Source organism: Schistocerca nitens, chromosome 9, assembly GCF_023898315.1.
Source record: "Schistocerca nitens isolate TAMUIC-IGC-003100 chromosome 9, iqSchNite1.1, whole genome shotgun sequence".
Classification (NCBI taxonomy): domain Eukaryota; kingdom Metazoa; phylum Arthropoda; class Insecta; order Orthoptera; family Acrididae; genus Schistocerca; species Schistocerca nitens.
In genome coordinates, this window is record NC_064622.1 from 300,850,900 (window position 1) to 300,870,450 (window position 19,551).

The following is a 19,551-nucleotide window of genomic DNA, read 5'->3' on the forward strand; positions in this document are numbered from 1 at the left end:
TTTGCCAGGCATAGTGCTACTGAATTTTAATTTGTGTTACTCTGCTAAGCCAGATTTATTTTTCTTGTTTGCTGCACATTGCCTTATATTAGTCGTAATATTGCAATTGCTTCGCTAATTTCTAAAATGCTGCTTCCTTTGCAAATCTGCACTTTTTTGTCATTGCTGTTTGCGTTAATTGTTTTATGTGCTGCTGCATTGCCTCGTCCCTTACTTTAGCATCTGAGCTCAGTAGATTTAAGTTAGCTTAAGAGGGGGTAGACTATATAAGAAACTAGTTGTGATGAATAGAAAGAAATGCGTTGAAGGTATATGAAAACGTTTTGGGCCAAAATGAGTATTGTACAATGATCCATAATTATTTTGAAAGAAATATGAACAGAGTAGAGAAAGCAGGTATTGATAGGACTTTTTGGAAATAATGAGGAACAAAGGGAGATCTCCGAGAAGTAAAGAAAGTTTTGTTTGCAAAATACTGCAGTACCAAAAGTTACACTGAAAACGAACCCTGTCCTTTCCATTGTGTTATCCCCCTATGTGTTTGTGTATCCATGTGTATTTGTTTTCTTCCTGTCTCTGTGTACTGTTTCATAGAATTTTTTTTCTCTTCTAATACTAAGCTACATTCACTATGATGAGGAATACTGTTATCCTCAAATATAATTTGCATTAATAATATGTTATTTTCTTTGTAAAGATGTTTAGACATTATTTATTCTGTTTTGTTTTAATGCTCATGTGTGAAGTTGATGTTTCAAAATTTATTCTGATCTTTATGTATGTACTATGTCATTATTTTTGTAACACTGATGTATATGTTTATTTCTATTCTATTGTAAAACCTGTACCACAAATGTTATCTGTATTGTTATGTTCTTTAATGATGTATTTTGTACCTTTGTAATTGTATTCTTCTGTTATAAAATTGTGATTGACACCAGGTCATCAAATTAAGTAACTTGTAAGTTACATTTCACTGCACACGTTTCTATTGGTCATAGTATATGGACAATATGTGAGAAGTAGGGACTGTTAGTGTTTGCACGTGTGTTAATAATTCAGCAAGGGACTGGTTAACAGCATTACTGGTTCTAAGGACAATTCCAAAAACTTTGTGAGTGCACAAGTGGTGGTTATGGACTTGCTATATTATCCGCAAGACTCTTCAGTGGTGATTGTGCACCTGCATAGTCACAACAGATGGCTGCTGGCCATCTCTACAAGGACTACAGTGGGTCTACATCTTTGATGATCCATCAATACCATTATTTCTACAAGGACTGCAGTGGGTCTGCGCCTCTGGTGGCCCACCAATACCGTAATCTCTACCAGGACTGCAGTGGGTCTGCTCTGTGATGACCTACCTACCAATCTTCTTCAAAACGTCGAATGACTCTGCTGTGGGTTTGCTCTGTTGTGGCCCATTACCTGTCAGCATGTCAAGAGTCAGCACTGTCTTTCCATTGGAAGGACAACACTACTTCTTCAAGACTGCATGGAAATCCACTACGTCTATGTGCATTGTCTTTTACTGCTCAGATTTTGTGAAAAACACGGCAATTTTACTGTGATCAACGATCAGGACTGTCTTTATGGACTGTGAGAAAATTTTAGCTTTTGACCAACATTGTATCAGTAAGTGTGTGCATTTGATTTCTTTGTTATTGTAATTACGATTATGAAAAATTTTAACAAATATGTATTGGCCAGTGCCCAAAAAAATTTGTAAAATTTTTTGTGGGTAGCATAGGGGCTATGTAAGTAGGCTGTTTAGGTTTTTTTATTGGTAATGCCACCTCTGTATAAAAAAAATCACTGGCTGTGCTGTGTGCAGTCTGTGGTTGCTTTGCATTGTTGTAATACTCAACCATTGTAGTGTTATGCAGCTGGCTGTGAACAGCGCGTAGCGTTGCGCAGTTGGAGGTGAGCCGCCAGCAGTGGTGGATGTGGGGAGAGAGATGGCGGAGTTTTGAAATTTGTCATGAACTGCTCTCTCTCTCTCTCTCTCTCTCTCTCTCTCTCTATATATATATATATATATATATATATATATATATATATATATATATATGATGATATCAAGGTAAATACATTGTTTGTTCTCTATTAATATCTTTCATTTGCTAACTATCCCTATCAGTAGTTAGTGCCTTCCATAGCTTGAATCTTTTATTTAGCTGGCAGTAGTGGCGCTAGCTGTATTGCAGTAGTGGGAGTAACCAAGATTTTTGTGAGGTAAGTGATTTGTGAAAAGTACAGGTTAATGTTAGTCAGGGCCATTCTCTTGTAGAGATTATTGAAAGTCAGATTGCGTTGCGCTAAAAAATATTGTGTGTCAGTTTAAGCACAGTCCTGTAAAATTGTTCAAAGGGGACGTTTCACTAAATTACAAAAGCCCCAAAAGTCGCGTTGTAACCTTTACCCCGTTCTAACGTACATTTTGTATACCGATTTGAGTAAACTTATTCCAAAGCATCTTCAACTTTCGTAGGCCTCTCATCCTCAGTTGCGTGTAATATTACAGTATATTGATAATTTTTACTTTTTGGACCGTCTGACTACAACTGAATGAAACATAATTTTCGTGCCATACGCGTTTCTCCTTTATTTTCTGGAAGTCATCTTCAGTGGCGGGTTTCGTCGACGATTTTCTACATATTGTGTTTCTGTTCCATTTTTAGTGCCGTTCCTCTCCTTGTAATTGCCCCATTGCACAACGCTAGGAACTCACCACTTGTTTTGATGCAATTCAGTTCGTAGTGCTGTGAAATTTGGCAAAAAACCCGGCTCTAAAAATGGAACAGAAACATAATATGTAGAAAATCTTCCACGAAACCTGCCACTGAAGATGCCTTCCAGAAAATAAAGGCGAAACGCGTATGACACGAAAATTGTGTTTCATTCAGTTGTAGTCAGACCGTCCAAACAGTAAAAATTATCATTATACCGTAATTATTCCAAAGCAGTTTTGGTATTACGCCTTCTAGCCATTCTTCTATTGCTCTAAGTGTCCTCCAAAGACAATCATTTCATTTCAGTCAATTTAGTTCGATTAACAGAGGCATCAAATGTCGGAGGTTGGAGTCCTCCATCGGGCATGGGTGCGCGTGTTGTCCTTACCGTAAGTTAGTTTAATTAGTGCGTAAGCCTAGGGACCGATGACCTCAGTGATTTGGTCCTATAGAACCTTGCCACAAATTTCCAAAAATTTCTTCATCTAACAGCTACAATCAAATGTCAACACAGTACTACTGAATACGTCCATCACCTACCACACTTCAACTAAAGCCTGGTTTACACGACGACATCGGCCACTGCGTATGCGCGCCTCGTGTCTGAGCAACTCGTCGGTGAAATTAAACAGTTTCGGCGTGTTCCAACTTTGGCTACACTAGCTGCATAAGTTTTGAGGTTGTGTGTGTTCATAGAATGTAGACAAACTGAAATATGAAGTGGGGAACGGAGAATAATGTTCGCTTTTTAGATATCTATGCTTTGCATAGGTGTTTGTGGCATTTCAATTATACTGATTACAAAAATAAGCAACATATTGCTGCTCCTGAGACCGTCACGTGCGATCAGAACATAGATAGTTTGAGAATATCTCAGCTACAGGGCAAAATTTATTGAATTAGGATCACATATACAACTGAATTAAGAAAAATACAAGTAAATGTAATTCTAGCTGTAGAAATGCTCTTATCTACAAGACTAAAATCCCAGCGTTCGGGTTGGCCGACTCTATTATTTTTTTTAAAGGAATATTGTTGTCAAGAGAGAAGGCTACACAAATCAAGAAGCTACATTCTTTATTTAGTATTCATCTATTTAAAGCGTCGCAGCAGTGCTCCCCATTCACATATGTTAGAATTTTGAAATACAGATACTGTACAGAACTATCTTCAAGAGAGTAGTTTGCAAGCCATTCTCTTCTTAATGCGGCCTGCTTCAAATAATTACTGTTGTTAATGTTAATAATTATTACTGTTAATAATTATTGGTGTTAATGAAAAAGCACCATCACCAACTAAAACCGCATCTTATAGCATGCTGAGTGTTCTCGATTGTAATGCATGCAATGTGATATGTAATTTCAGTTCTGGCGACAGTGCTTGATGCATTACATTATCTTTATTCCTTATCGCATAATTAACTCTACTTTTCTTCATCCAGTCACGAATCGAAAGACTTTTTTTTTTTTTTCTAATGCAGCGATTCCACGCAACAAGCTTTAACTCCATCACAACTTGTGCGACGTGCAGCTGCCAAAACTTTCATTTCAGACACGACTCACGAACCCACAAAACGACGAAACTGAAGTGTATACTGGTTTCGCCGTGTCTACAGTCAAATATGAAACCACCTGCGTACCACTCATTCCACGCAACGAGCGACGCAACCGAATGTACTAGGCTTAAGAATGTTATCAGACTGCGAAGAGGCAAAGACTGTGCCACGACAAAACCAAAGATTGTTTAATAATAATGTAACTTGCTCTCTCTCTCTGACGTGCAAATCGATGACATACAAAAATCAAAATGACATGACCATCTTACACATGTAACGTGAGTAAACATAAGAGTTACTTGCACAGTCATTAAAATTTTAACCGCAAATACACCACGGGCCATTAAAATTGCTACACCAAGAAGAAATGCAGATGATAAGCGGGTATTCATTGTATAAATATATTACACTAGAACTGACATGTGATTACATTTTCACTCAATTTGGGTGCATAGATCATGAGAAATCAGTACCCAGAAGAACCACCTCTGGCCGTAATAACGGCCTTGATGCGGCTGGGCATTGAGTCAGACAGAGGTTGTATGGTGTGTACAGGTACAGCTGCCCATGTAGCTTCAACACGATACTACAATTCATCAAGAGTAGTGACTGGCGTATTGTGACGAGCCAGTTGCTCGGCCACCATGGACCAGACGTTTTCAATTAGTGAGAGATCTGGAGAATGTGCTGGCCAGGGCAGCAGCGGAACATTTTCTGTAACCAGAAAGGCCCGTACGGGACCTGCAACATGCGGTCGTGCATTATCCTGCTGAAATGTAGGGTTTCGCAGGGATCGAATGAACGGTGGAGCCACGGGTCGTAACACATCTGAAATGTAACGTCCACTGTTCAGTGCCGTCAATGCAAACAAGAGGTGATCGAGACGTGTAACCAATGGCACCCCATACCATCACGCCAGGTGATACGCCAGTATGGCGATGACGAATACATGCTTCCAATGTGTGTTCACTGCGATGTCCCCAAACACGGATGCGACCATCATGATGCTGTAAACAGAACCTGGATTCATCCGAAAAAATGACGTTTTGCCATTCGTGCACCCCGGTTCGTCGTTGAGTACACCATCGCAGGTGCTCCTATCTGTGATGCAGCGTCAAAGGTAACCGCAGCCATGGTCTCCGAGCTGATAGTCCATGCTGCTGCGAACGTCGTCGAACTGTTCGTACAGATGGTTGTTGTCTTGCAAACGTCCCCATCTGTTGACTCAGGGATCGAGACGTGACTGCACGATCCGTTACAGCCATCCGGATAAGATGCCTGTCATCTCGACTGCTAGTGATACGAGGCCGTTGGGATCCAGCACGGCGTTCCGTATTACCCTCCTGAACCCACCGATTCGTTATTCTGCTAACAGTCACTGGATCTCGACCAACGCGAGCAGCAATGTCGCGATACGACAAACCGCAATCGCGATAGCCTACAATCCTACCTTTATCTAAGTCGGAAAGGTGATGGTACGCATTTCTCCTCCTTACACGAGGCATCACAATAACGTTTCACCAGGCAACGCCGGTCAACTGCTGTTTGTGTATGAGTATTCGGTTGGAAACTTTCCTCATGTCAGCACGTTGTAGGTGTCGCCACCGGCGCTAACCTTCTGTGAATGCTCTGAAAAGCTAATCATTTGCATATCACAGCATCCTCTTCCTGCCGGTTAAATTTGGGGTCTGTAGCACGTCATCTTTGTAGTGTAGCAATTTTAGTGGCTAGTAGTGTAGTTATTTTTGCAAATATTTACACATAGACTTTTACCAGAAAATTAACGACTGCAGCGCATATGGGGAACCGCGCAGCCTCTACATATCGCGAACAGGATCGAGAAGGCACACGCAGTGGACACGCTGCGGTGAGCGTGAGCACACACTTACAGGAAGTGTCAGGGGCAGCGTCTGTGAATGTCCTCCAGGTCCACGAGTCCCGGCAGACATGTTTGACCTTACCACGTGGGAACAGAACAGACACATGTGCGCCCGTGACGCACTGAGCTGACGCTCCGCTGCGACCGCGGGCAGTCTGAAAAACCTACTGAACAGTCCGCCTGCTGTCATAAGTTTACGGTAGGACTGGGAAAATGATACTCAGTTTCGAATGGGCTCAAGATTTCCTAATACACATAACAACCCGACACGACATCCAGTGCTGCTCGAACAATCTCGTGACATTTGGCTCGCGTGGTGCTAGTGCAAGCGATACGCGAGGAGCTACAAACTAGTCACGAAAAGCTTATGCTCTGCTTTTAACCTGTCGATTTCCACGAAAGGAAATGATTTTAAGCCCTACCATTGTACAAACTCCTGTTGTATTTGAACAAATTCGCAATATGAATTCTCATACTGTACCATATGGAAGGAAATATGAACATTTATGGTGATTATTATATAAAGCTAACAGGTGCGAAGCTACTGTCTTTGAGAAAATAGTACTTCACTCTGAACTCACTTCAAATGGTTCAAATGGCTCTAAGCAATATGGAACTTAACATCTGAGGTCATCAGTCCTCTAGACTTAGAACTACTTAAACCTAACTAACCTAAGGACATCACACACATCCATGCCCGAGGCAGGATTCGAACTTGCGACCATAGCAGCAGCGCTGTTCCGGACTGAAGCGCCTTGAACCGCTCGGTCACAAGGCCTGCTGAACTCGCTTCACTATTTTATTTTGTTATTAGAGACAATTATGATTTAACAAGGGGAATGCTAATGAGCATTTAGATCCCTGTTATCAGAAATATATTAAGTTATTTAAGGAATAATGCATTAAAGTAGCAATGCACTACATTCTGTTTCAACTAACAAGTTACAAACATAAGTGTATTTCTCATGTGAAGCTAAAGTTCATGTATTCCATGTATGAAGTGCTCAAACAGCTTTTAATCTGTATAATCTGTGTAAACATACATTAGCGCATATCATTTCAGATGAGAATAGCTCGAGATTGTACAGAGACTTTCTCATCTGAAATAAATATAAATAGGCCGTTACTAACCAACATGTGTCTATATTATAAATGATTCTTAACTACACTCATTGTGTTACATTTTCTTTTTTTCTTTTTCTTTGACATCTGCATTGTATAAATTATATTCTCATCAACTCGGTAGTAACAAATTATATAGAACCATTTTAACAATTGTTAAGCATTCAATTCGCTGTGACCTCAGAGAAACCTCTATATATTATGTTCTTTATATTATATTATATTATATTATATTCTTTATATTATATTAAAAAAAGCATTAACAACTGTATACCAATACGGCTGTAACAATGAGAAGTCTTTGCCGTTAGATTCAGAAACAGCCGACCCACCATACATTTCAAGGCGGTGGGTTACTCTGTACTGTTAATGAAATAAATAAATAAATAATGTTCACAAACTGAAATAAATCAGCTTGAAAGAAAGATGGTAACATTCAGATGAAACAATGGAGAAAGTTAGTTAAATACCTAATAAACGACGTAAATCATAGTACACTGACTGTAATTCTTCATTTTCATGTCCTTTACCCCGTACCTTCACGGATTACGCATGTTAATTACTGGATTTGGTAACGTTAGAGGTAGACGGTGGGTGGCTGCACTTCCTGTCACAACCGCTCTCCCCTCCGGGACGGACGTTGTGTATCCCATCATCTGCGTGTAGTGTTAACCCCAAGCACGTATAGTAAGGGCAGACGGCGCTCCAGACCTAACGTTGTACGTTGCTTTGAAGTCGGCGCCGCCGTGTTAGACGGCCCTAAATATTAGCAGACGATTGTTTACGATTACTTCTTAGTGTTAATTACTGTAGTGTGCATGAAACTTTAGTCTCGAATAGTAAACGTTACAGTGCTTGCGTGAATGACAAAGTGTCAGGAAGGCATTATCAGACTTTTTTCTACTCTTAAATGCATATTTGGATCCAGTAATACGACGCATTTGGTCCCATTAATGTAACTTTTTATTGTGATATCTTACGAATAATCAAGAAGATAAGTATGTGAAAGACAGCTTTCACAGTACTGCTGATGAAACATGTTCGGTGTTGTCCACTTCCCGAAAATGCTGACAATATGTTCTGCAACGTTCGGTCGGTTTCCAGTTATTCCTTCTCATAGCGTTCACCGAAAGAGCTTTTCGAGTTGGACTGACAAGAAATTTTGTAAATTTGCATTAAGTTCCTATGGGACCAAACTGCTGAGGTCATCGGTCCCTAGGCTTACACACTACTTGATCTAACTTTAACTTACTCTAAGGACAACACACACACACCCATGCCCGAGGGAGGACTCGAACCTCCGACGGGGGGAGCCTCGCGAGCTGTGGCAAGGCCTCCAGACGGCGCGGCTATCCCGGGCGGCGATAGGAAATCTAAAGTTAAATGATAAGAATAAAACCAGTAAAGCAAAAGTAAACAGTGTAACCAAAATTCATGTATATAAAAGAAATGTTGCTTGAAAGAGTCCACTTTCGACTGAAATGTGATTCTTTGCACCTTAGGATAATATCAGAACGATTAGTACAATCGTAAATGACACAGACTGGCATTTTTTTTAAAAGAAGACTGCACACAGTGACAGTACCAGAAGCTAATGTTTGGAGATACTGACATGGCTGACATCGGTTTCAAGTTTCTGACGTCATGAGAATTCTCCTAATTATATGTAGTGATTATTCTGTGAAGGTGTGCAAACGTTTTCTAATTGTCCGCGAATGGCGCAACTGAAGCTGGACGTGGGTACCAGCATGTTATTCACGTAGTCGGGTGTTGAGAACCATGCGAAACACATCCACCGCCCAGCAGTCTGGTCCTCTTAACCCTCTGGCGCAATCGATTCGGGGCCGGCGACCATCCCTTACTGCAGTGGTTCTCAAAGTGTGCGCCAGGGCACACTGGAGCGCCCTAGAACATGTACGGGTGCGCCCTATAATATTTTAGGAATACATATGGCCAAATATAAAAGAACGTACTATTCAATTTTACCCATTCCATGACATGGATAACACGGAACGACTCCACAAGTTTTGTCGAATAGTTCAGTTTGGTTACGGAAATAAGATGTGCCGATAGTACTCGGAACGTTTCATGCCGACTATCTTCTCTCTTCCATTGCTGCTAATCTTAGCTATCTAACAGTAGTGGCTGTTTGAGAACTGGCCCATCGAGGTCATCCCTTACACCACTGATAAGTGTAAGGAATTCTATTGAGAGTGTAATTCGCAGTGGAGCGAAAAAAATAATTATTCGGATGGCAGAATGCTGCGGTCTGGAGAAACAGAATGGTCATATAATTGTCACATTGCTACAATCATTACAATATGCAATGGTGGGAGTGATTAATTCATTTAATAATGACTGTAACTGCATGTATAAACGTAACACTTTATCAATGGTAAAGTTTGGTGTGGCCAACACAGTAACATATTTGATATGCTGTAAAAAACTTGATGGACTGCAACTTTCTTACAACATAACGATTCACTTTAATTCATAATTAACAAATGCCTTAAATACCATTTGCTTCAACTCCTTGCACTAGACCTGCATTACAACAGCCTTACCTTAACTTTACAATTTTTATAGAAATAATACGCTTTTAAAACACTTTTTTTATTTGTGTGTGTAAAATATAACTATCTGAGTCACTGGTTGATACCAGGTGCACTAACCATCCCCCCTCTAACCACCCTTCGCCCTGTAGGCACCGTGAAAATTATTTTCGCACGCCTCGTTCCGTGCCTTCTTTCCGTAACACTCGTGCCGCTCTTAAAGTCAGTAAACAAACACTGAGTTCAAATGGTTCAAATGGCTCTGAGCACTATGGGATTCAACTTCTGAGGTCATTAGTCCCCTAGAACTTAGAACTAGTTAAACCTAATTAAACTAAGGACATCACACACATCCATGCCCGAGGCAGGATTCGAACCTGTGACCGTAGCGGTCTCGCGGTGCCAGACTGCAGCGCCTAGAACCGCTCGGCCACTTCGGCCGGCCAAACACTAAGTTAATCCACAGTGTTACAAGCCTTAATGGATTTCGGGTCAGATATAAACGTTCAGAATCAGGAGAAAACGGTGAAGAAATATTTGATGACTGGCGGATTTTGCCGACGGGATACTATTACGGACATTATCTGATCGTGTCATGCTTTTCTTTCGCAGTAGATTCGCGTATGGACGTTTTTCTTTTATGATGGTAGCCATGCTGAAATTGGGCCTTGTGCGCTAAGCATGTGATGACAACTTGTCCATAGATTTCGGAAGGTTTCGTGTCGTTCCCAATGACTGCAAACCTGTTCCACCTAACTCCGAGTGTCGCTGCAACAGCACATACGAAGTGAGTTGCACACGTATTAGTACTGTTGACCATTATGACCTATTTAGTTACCGCGACAGTGTATCAAAAATTATAAATAACATCCATAACCAGTCACTTTTTAATAATATTTTATTGAAAATGCATACCTTTCTCTTGTCAATAAAATATTACTGAAGAGAGAAACTGGGAGAGGAAATTATCTACAGGAGCTGCTTATTGTTTGACCTCGAGCTGTCCGTGACTAAAAGAATTTCATTTCATGTTGTTAGCTACAGATGAGCAACACATGTGAACATGATCATCATTGTTCATGAAGCCTTGCTACTTCTGAGCGTAATTTCCACTGCAGTTTAGTGATCCACCGGGTTCATGACAGAAGCTTCCAGCAAGGTTAACAGAACTTGTTCAAAAATGTTCAGATGTTTGTGAATTTCTAATGGACCAAACTGCCAGTGTCATCGGTTCTTAGGCTTACTCGGTACTTAAACTAACTTGTGATAAGAACAACAGACACACCCATGCCCGTGGGAGGATTCGAACCTCCAGCGCAATACGTGACATGGCGCCTCAAACCGCGCGGCCACTCCGCACGACTAACGGAACTTGAAAATTATCGTCGGCAACAATGTTGACCCATGGAGGCACAAGAATCCAGGCCCAGAAGGAAAACGCGTTTCCATTGTTGCGCACTTGAGATTATCGCAGAGCTTTCAGGTGATACGTCAGTGCCGGCCGGAGTGGCCGAGCGGTTCTAGGCGCTATAGTCTGGAACCGCGCAACCGCTACGGTTGCAGGTTCGAATCCTGCCTCGGGCATGGATGTGTGTGATGTCCTTAGGTTAGTTAGGTTTAAGTAGTTCTAAGTTCTAGGGGACTGATGACCTCAGAAGGTAAGTCCCACAGTGCTCAGAGCCATTTGATTTTTGATACGTCTGTGAGGTGTTGTTAGCGTACGTACGCCTCGTGTTTTGTTTACAGGGTACTTCTTATTTTCAAAGCGCTAGAAGTGAATCTTAAATGCAAAATACAATAGAATAAAATGGACAGATTTCTGAAAAACAAGCATGCCGTCGAAGAATCCGATTCTGGAAGTGAACAAACGCCAAGTAAAAAAGTAAAACAGTGGCCTGCTCGCCGTAAGTACAATTAAAGCTACTTAAGCTATGGTTTTACTTGGACTGGGAATGAAGATTATCCTTTCCCACTATGCTTAGTATGTGGCTATAAAATGGCAAATGAATCTCTGCTTCCAAGTAAACTGAACAAACATTTCAAAACAATACATTCAGATTTGCATGATAAACCTGTTAACTATTTCATGAGATTGTCTGACCAGCAAACAAGGGCAGCAAATTCTTTTAAAACCGTAATGTCTGTTTTAGAGAAAGCTCTGATCGCTTCCTACCAACTCTCTGAACTAATAGCAAAGAGTATGAAAGCTCATGCTATAGGTGGGTCACTTATTTTGCCTGCTTGCAAAAAAATGGCCATGACGATGCTAGGAAATGAAGCAGCTATGAAAAATAAGCTAGATTCCTATGAAAAATAAGCAAGATTCCTTTGTCGAATGATACAGTTCACAGGCATATTAGAGAAATGTATACTGATATCGGAAAAATGTATGCAATAATAAAATCAAGCACTCAAACTTTGCATTGCAAGTTGATGAATCAACAGACATCACCAACCAATTGCAACTCTTGGCATTTGCCTGTTTCATTAATCAAGATCAAATAGTAAATCAGGTTCATTTTTGCAAAGAATTAAGTGTATCTACTAAAGGTGAGGACGCTTTCAACATTCTAAATGATTATCTTAATAAATGGCAGCTAACATGGAATTCATGTGCAGGAATTGGTAAAAATTGCGCCGCTTCAATGGTAACTATGTTAAGGGCCTTATTTCTTTTGTAGAAAAAACAAAATGAGGGTGTTATCGTAACCCACTGCTTTCTTCATAGGAAGGCCTTAATAGCAAAAACATTGGGAGAAAAATTGAGAGAAGTCGTAGAGCAAGTTGTTCAGATGGTAAATTTTATTAAAACAAGATCTGTCCAAACCCGTTTATTCGAAAAAACTTCATATCGGTAGGGAGTCAGAACAAAGACAGTTGCATTCACACACAGAAGTCAGGTGGTTGTCAAGGGGGAAAGTACTTACTCATGTGCATGACCTACGACAAGAACTTCCCGTGTTTTTCGAAGAACTGGTACATTCGGAATGAATTTTGGATTGCCATATTGCAGTATTTGGAGGATATATTTCAGCAGTTCAGTATTTTGAAAACTAGTATGCAAGGGAAAGGAGAAAATATCCTCACATCCACCGACAAAATTAAAGTCTTTCTCAGCAAACTCCGAATATAGAAAAGAAAAGCTGTCAAAAGTAACTTGGAAATGTTCCCGTTGGTAAGGAGCACGTGCATAAAGTAGTAGATCATTTAATAAGATTAGAAGAGAAACTGAGTTCCTATTTTACATCCCTCAACACTGAACAGTATAATTGGATCCGAAACCCATTCGTGGAAACTTAAGGCGATTTCGGCTTAACATTAACAGAAGAAGAACTGGCAGCTATATCTACTGATCGTGGACTGATGGCTAAGCATAAGGAATTGTCTCTTGAAGCCTTTTGAATTTCTATAAAAGAAGAATATGCGACGATATATGAAAAGGCTTTGAACATTTTACTTCAATTTTCGACGTCATATTTATGTGAATTAGGATTTTGTGTCCTTACCACAACTAAATATAAAAAGAGAGGAACTCTTCGATATATTGACGAGGAAATGAGAGTTTGTGTTTCATATATATCTCCAAACACTGAAGAGATCGCGAGGACACATCAGGCTCATGTTTCTCATAAACACTAGAAAGAGTAGACGTAAGGTACGTTTCATTTGTATTACATTATTACTTTTATCAACAATTTGAATTAACCGTTAGTTTTATTACATTATTTCATTTCAGTACGTTTCACTTAACAGTTTCTCTTGCCTTTCGTCTTGGCAGGGTAGGAGGCAACACGGAGCTCGGCCGTCGCATTTGGGTGACAATCGTGCATCATGAATCTCTCACATTTTTTGCACAAAAATTATTTCTTCATATTGTGATAATGTATGTTTTTGATCAATATAAGTTGTATTTTCTGTAGTCTGGACGCGAAATTCAAAATAAAATGACTTAATTGTTATTTTATCACAGTATTTATTTCTTGTATTGACTGTTGTAAAATATTCCTCAGAAATGTGTATATAACGCGCCCACAGTTATTTGCTCCTTTTAAATGCGCCCGAAGCTCAGAACCACTGCCTCAGTGTAATTATTGAAACCACGAAAATAAAGTACGGCAAGACCCTTAGTAAAGATAGTACCAACAGATGTTACTAGGTTACTGGACGAGACGAACTTAGCGAATTAAAATGAACCGTGATTCTGATCTTTTTTTATTAAATAGTTGCTGTCTTTGCATATTACCTGCGCCCTAGAGGATAATGGGGTCCAAGTTTAAGGGTTTCTTTTCCTTAATACATTCATAATTGCAAGAGACATGGTATAGAAAGTACCAGCAGAAGTCGCTAGGTCGAAAACTGGGTTAGAAACCGAGACTCCTCGACTTCTGACATAAACTGCTGGATCCTATTGAAACGCAGCACTAACTGATGCCCTCTTCTACAGCGCGCAGGAAAAGTGTTTCTCAGGAACGGTGCTTCTTTTCTGAAACTTTCAGAGTGATTCTCATGTTCCACCGTCTTGTATCTTCTTATTGCAAGGCAAGCACGATTTGTAGAGTTACATATTAGCAATAAATACGCGAGTGAAAAGGACGCATAAGGTAACATCAGTCCAAGAGTGAGACACAGGTCTTCTCTCTCAGTCAGTCTTTTTAATGTTTATGCTGACCACCTCCTTATAAATGGAAATCAGGGAATTATCTCGGAATGAAATTAGATTAACACACTAACATAACTGCACTATTACTTGTAGATGATAAGTGTTTCGGAGCACAGCGTCCAGCACACGTTGTTGACATGGGGTCCGCAGCAGACGAGCACTACGTGTTGTAATGGGAGACCCTACTCTAACATTATTTTTCTTTAATGGAAATAGCCGATACCAGAAATATTTCAGAATCTTGTATAGGTGAACATTATCTCAGCTATTTAACTAAATGAATTTAATTTGATTTTGTACACTATTTATAATATTTCAGGCTAAAATGTATAAAAAAAATAATTTGTTATAATCGATATATACTAACTGTATGTACGGTTAAAACTACTCTTCTTTTAGAAGTATTTGAAATTACGGAATATCTGGCATACTTAAAATTACTATTACTATTTACGCAATGAGAACGCTAGCTATTAAATTTATTTCTGGATTCATTTACTAAATAATGATACACTTTGGTGAAGATTCTTCTTTTGTCAAGAAAGTTTGTAAACTCTTTTGTTTCGTAAACTCTTTGGAATATTGTTAGTACCGCAGAACGTAGGGAGTGGTGGGCATGCCTCTGATGGAATCGGACGTGTTTCTATGTTTTGGCAACAACAATGTAAATTTCTGTTTTAAAGTGGAGATTGTTAAGTCAGTGTGATATAGAAGAAGGTGACATAAAAAAAAAACAAGTGCAAACAGAAATCATGCAACAGGCTTACTTAAAATTTATCTAGTCATCTGGAACCCACAGAGTTAAAAAATGTCAGCCTGAAGAATCTACCCCTAGACGTGACGAACTGCAGAGAACAACGAGAAAATGTAGATAAATAAAAAATGGTTCAAAAGGCTCTGAGCACAATGGATGTTAACATCTGAGGACATCAGTCCCCTAGAACTTAGAACTACTTAAACCTAACTAACCTAAGGACATCACACACATCCACGTCCGAAGCAGGATTCGAACCTGCGACCGTAGAGGTCGCGCGGTTCCAGACTGAAGCGCCTAGAACCGCTCGGCCACCGCCGCCAGCGAGATAAGTAAAAACGTTATTTGTCAATCTTACTCCTCTCGATTCTTTTTAAACAAATAAATTTTTACTTAGAGACTGAAAATTTAGTGGTAGTGTGTGGGAGGGTAAGATCACAGTTTCGATTAGAGTAGTCGTGGCATAATCTATATGAAAAAATGTCATGTAATTGGATGAAATATGTTTCTTTTAACCCCAGAACGCTGCTACTGTCCTATTGTGCTCTCATACAAGAGAATGACGGCTCGAAATATCCAACGCGCTAAGGTCTCAGGCCAATGGGGGCAGTATTATGGTACGGTGTGACACTCACCTGGGATTCCATGGGATATATAGTTAGTAACTGAAGGCACATGATAGTTGTGGACTACGTGAAGGTTGCTGGGGACCGCCTGCATCCATTGATGTCTTCTCGACAACTATGCCATTTTTCAGTAGGTTAACTGTCCATGTTATAAGGCAAGAATGGTGCTACAGTGACTTGAGGAGCATGATAGTGAACGCTCATTGATGTCTTGGCCACCAGTTTGCCAGATCTGAACCTGAAGGAACATATCTGGGAAGCCGTCGAGCGGTGGCTCCGCGCCCACAACCGCGTGCGTAGACAACTGTTGCCACATACGTCCGGGAAACTAGCAAGGACTTTCGGATCCAGGCTATGCAGAATTGCTGCGTATTGAGTTCCAAAGATGTATCAATACGCCGTTAAGCAGGTGGTGACAATGTTTTGGCTCGTCTGTGTACGTCGACCAAGCAAACGTGAGACACGAACTTCGTAAGCTGAAACAGGCAGATGTCTATACCACATATGTAAGACGATGTCGGTGATTTAATTGATGCAGTAGAAGCTAGATTTTACGAAGTTGCAGTTGAGGTTCGTTCACGTATTCGCATTATGGTGTTCAGATAAGACTGTCCCATACTTGATCATTTAGATACGTTCAACTCTAGCGTGCGTATCTTCTGCCTGGCGATTAACTGTTTTGTGAAAAAACGGAAATTTCCTGAATGATAACTTCGCCAAGGTAACATTAATAAACGGCTACTAAACCAGGGAGAGATACAGTACACGTTCAAACGACGTCGAATCGTTGCTGACAAATAAGAGCCGAACGAAGTCAAAACATGCACAAGGAGAAAGCAGCCAGTGAATCAAAAACAAATTTTTGAATAAAATGTAATAGAAAAATAATCGAAAAAAGCATTTGTCGATAAGTCGTTGACAATGATGCCATCAAAACGGAAGATGATAGAACTAAGGCATGGACACTAAATTCTCTCTTCCATCCGCTGAAGTTCCTACGTTCGTTCCTTCAGACAGATATGAAAGAGACGGACAAAGAAGTAATTGAACACTGAATTGGAGAACAGCTCACCTCGTTCGATACAGGGAAGGTCACAGGACCTGATTTGAGGGGGTTCGGGAGGTGTCACATTCTACATGCCATCAAAACGGAAGATGATAGAACTAAGGCATGGACACTAAATTCTCTCTTCTATCCGCTGAAGTTCCTACGTTCGTTCCTTCAGACAGATATGAAAGAGACAGACAAAGAAGTAAAGGACATGCAGCTTTACTGGAGAGCTGCATCAAACCAGTCTCAGGACTGAAGACCACAACAACAACAACAACATGCTACAACACTGTCAATGTCTCTTCAGGTGATGTTCCTGATGGCGAAAGGGCGCGTATGTGATACATGCGCTTTCATGTGGCTTTTCGAGAATACATTGCACGAATTTTCGACGTTTCAGTCGTGGTTCTCCAGTAACATGGCCTTCAGGTCCCCCTACTTAAATCAGGTGGATTTTTTGTGTGAGAACATGTAAACACTTTTAAGTGTTTCAGCCTTGCTGACAGTATCGATTACCTCTGGGAATGTATTGCGTATGGTTGTCAATGCATTCAGAACACTTCTGAGATTTTCGAACGGGCGTCATTGATGAAGTGTGCTGAAGCCTGTCTGAAGATGAACTGTGCCCATGTGTAGCATTCGTTGCAATATGTTTGTCGTCAAATACATATCTGCTGTCTGGATACTAGGGGACTCTCTCATAGCGTGTTCGTCTCCCCAGCCGTAATACGTTGTATTAGGGAAAGCATGGGCTTCCGGACCAATGTTTACTGGGATTATTTTCTTGCTTCAGCGTCGTCTATTCGCCCCTTTCGGTTGTACTTACAACAGTCAAACTGACTACATCATTTATATGCGGTGGAATTGGCCTCTCCTATAGCATCATGTTCCTGGAACAATCGAACGTGACAAAAGGCACAAGTTGTTCCAATGTACAGGTAAGAAGGGTCACAAGACCGATGCTCACAAATACAGTTCTATCTCTCTGATATAAATTTGTTTTAGATATATGGAATACGCACTGCGCTCATGTGCGCTGACATTTGAGGAGACTGAAGAACTCCTACGTAGAAACCAACATATAGCACCGATCATGTGACATCCAGCTTACTTTCTTCTTTCATGAGATCCAGAAGACAACATATAATGGAGCTCAAGTTGATGTGTCACTTCTTACAACCAGAAATTCGTCGAGACAGTTCCGTACCGTAGCTTCATAGAAAAAATAAATAAATAAATAAATGCCTACGAAGTATCCGAACAGATTGAGTTTTAAAGGCTTCCGAGTAAGAAAAATAAAAATAAAAAAAATTAACAAAAAGAACTCGGTATATCGTTCTTAAAGGAGACGCATCAATAAAAAAGGAGGATAGTGTGTGGTATACCTACAACGTTCGGCTTTTATTTGTCAGCAACGATTCGGCGCCGTTTGAACGTGTACTGTATCTCTCCCTGGTTTAGTAGCCGTTTATTAATGTTATCTTGGCGAAGTTATGGTTCAGGGAATTTCCGTTTTTTCACAAAACAGTTAATCGCCAGGCAGAAGATACGCACGCTAGAGTTGAACATATGTAAATGATCAACTATGGGACAGTCCTATCTGAACATCGTAATGCGAATACGTGAACGAACCTCAACTGCAACTGTGAAAGTTCGAAAGGACAGACACCATTGTTCTTGATCCCGCAGACGTATATACACATGATGAAGCTGACATTCCGACATTAGCCGCGATCGAACATTGAAATAATTTCAGTGGTGACTAGTGAAAATTTGTGCTGTAAAAGGACCCGAACACAGATTTCCCACTTCACGCTAGCGGTCGTCTTAACAGCGCTTCGGCAAGCCGAACACGCGTCCCATCCAATCCAAATTCCTGACTTATGCGATAAACACCACATTTATAGATATATGCGCCTTGACGACAGTTAAAGGTCATTCATTGAAAATGATCTTCATCCGATCTCTTACGGGAGTGAGGCTGTGAACAAAGAGAGTAATAAACAGAGGACGTTACAGATGTGTGCGACGAATTGGGAATGTGCGTTGGACAGGAAGCGTGCTCGGAAAGCCGAAGTTGCTAACTTGATCACTCGACTGAAGTGGGAAAGGCAGGTTCGAGTCCCGGTCTGGCACAAACTTCCAGCTGTCGCCATTTAAATTATTTCAATGACCAGTTGTGGCTAATGTCGGAATTACAGTTTCGTCACATAAAATTTGACGTTTCTTTCTTTCCTTCGTATGCTTTCTTACAGCATTTGTCCTATACCGGCGGTAGTGGGACTGGTAGGACTGGGTGAGTTGTGAGTGAACATATAGTTTCAACATTTTATTTAACAACCACATAAAATACCAGTTTACAAAAACTTCGCTAACAGTGTCTTTAATTTTAAATGAATCACTTCGACAGTCAAAACAACAACAAAAATTTATGAAAAATATAATTTCTCAACAGAAGCCAAATGCAAGCGTCACTGGCAAATAATTAAAGCCCACGATGATTGAGCAAATCCCAAACAATAAACGTAAAAATTATGAAAAGTATTAAAAGCAGAGAATGAATTTACACTGCCACTGTCAATGTAAATAAAAGAAGAGAGCCAAATAAAATTACAAAATT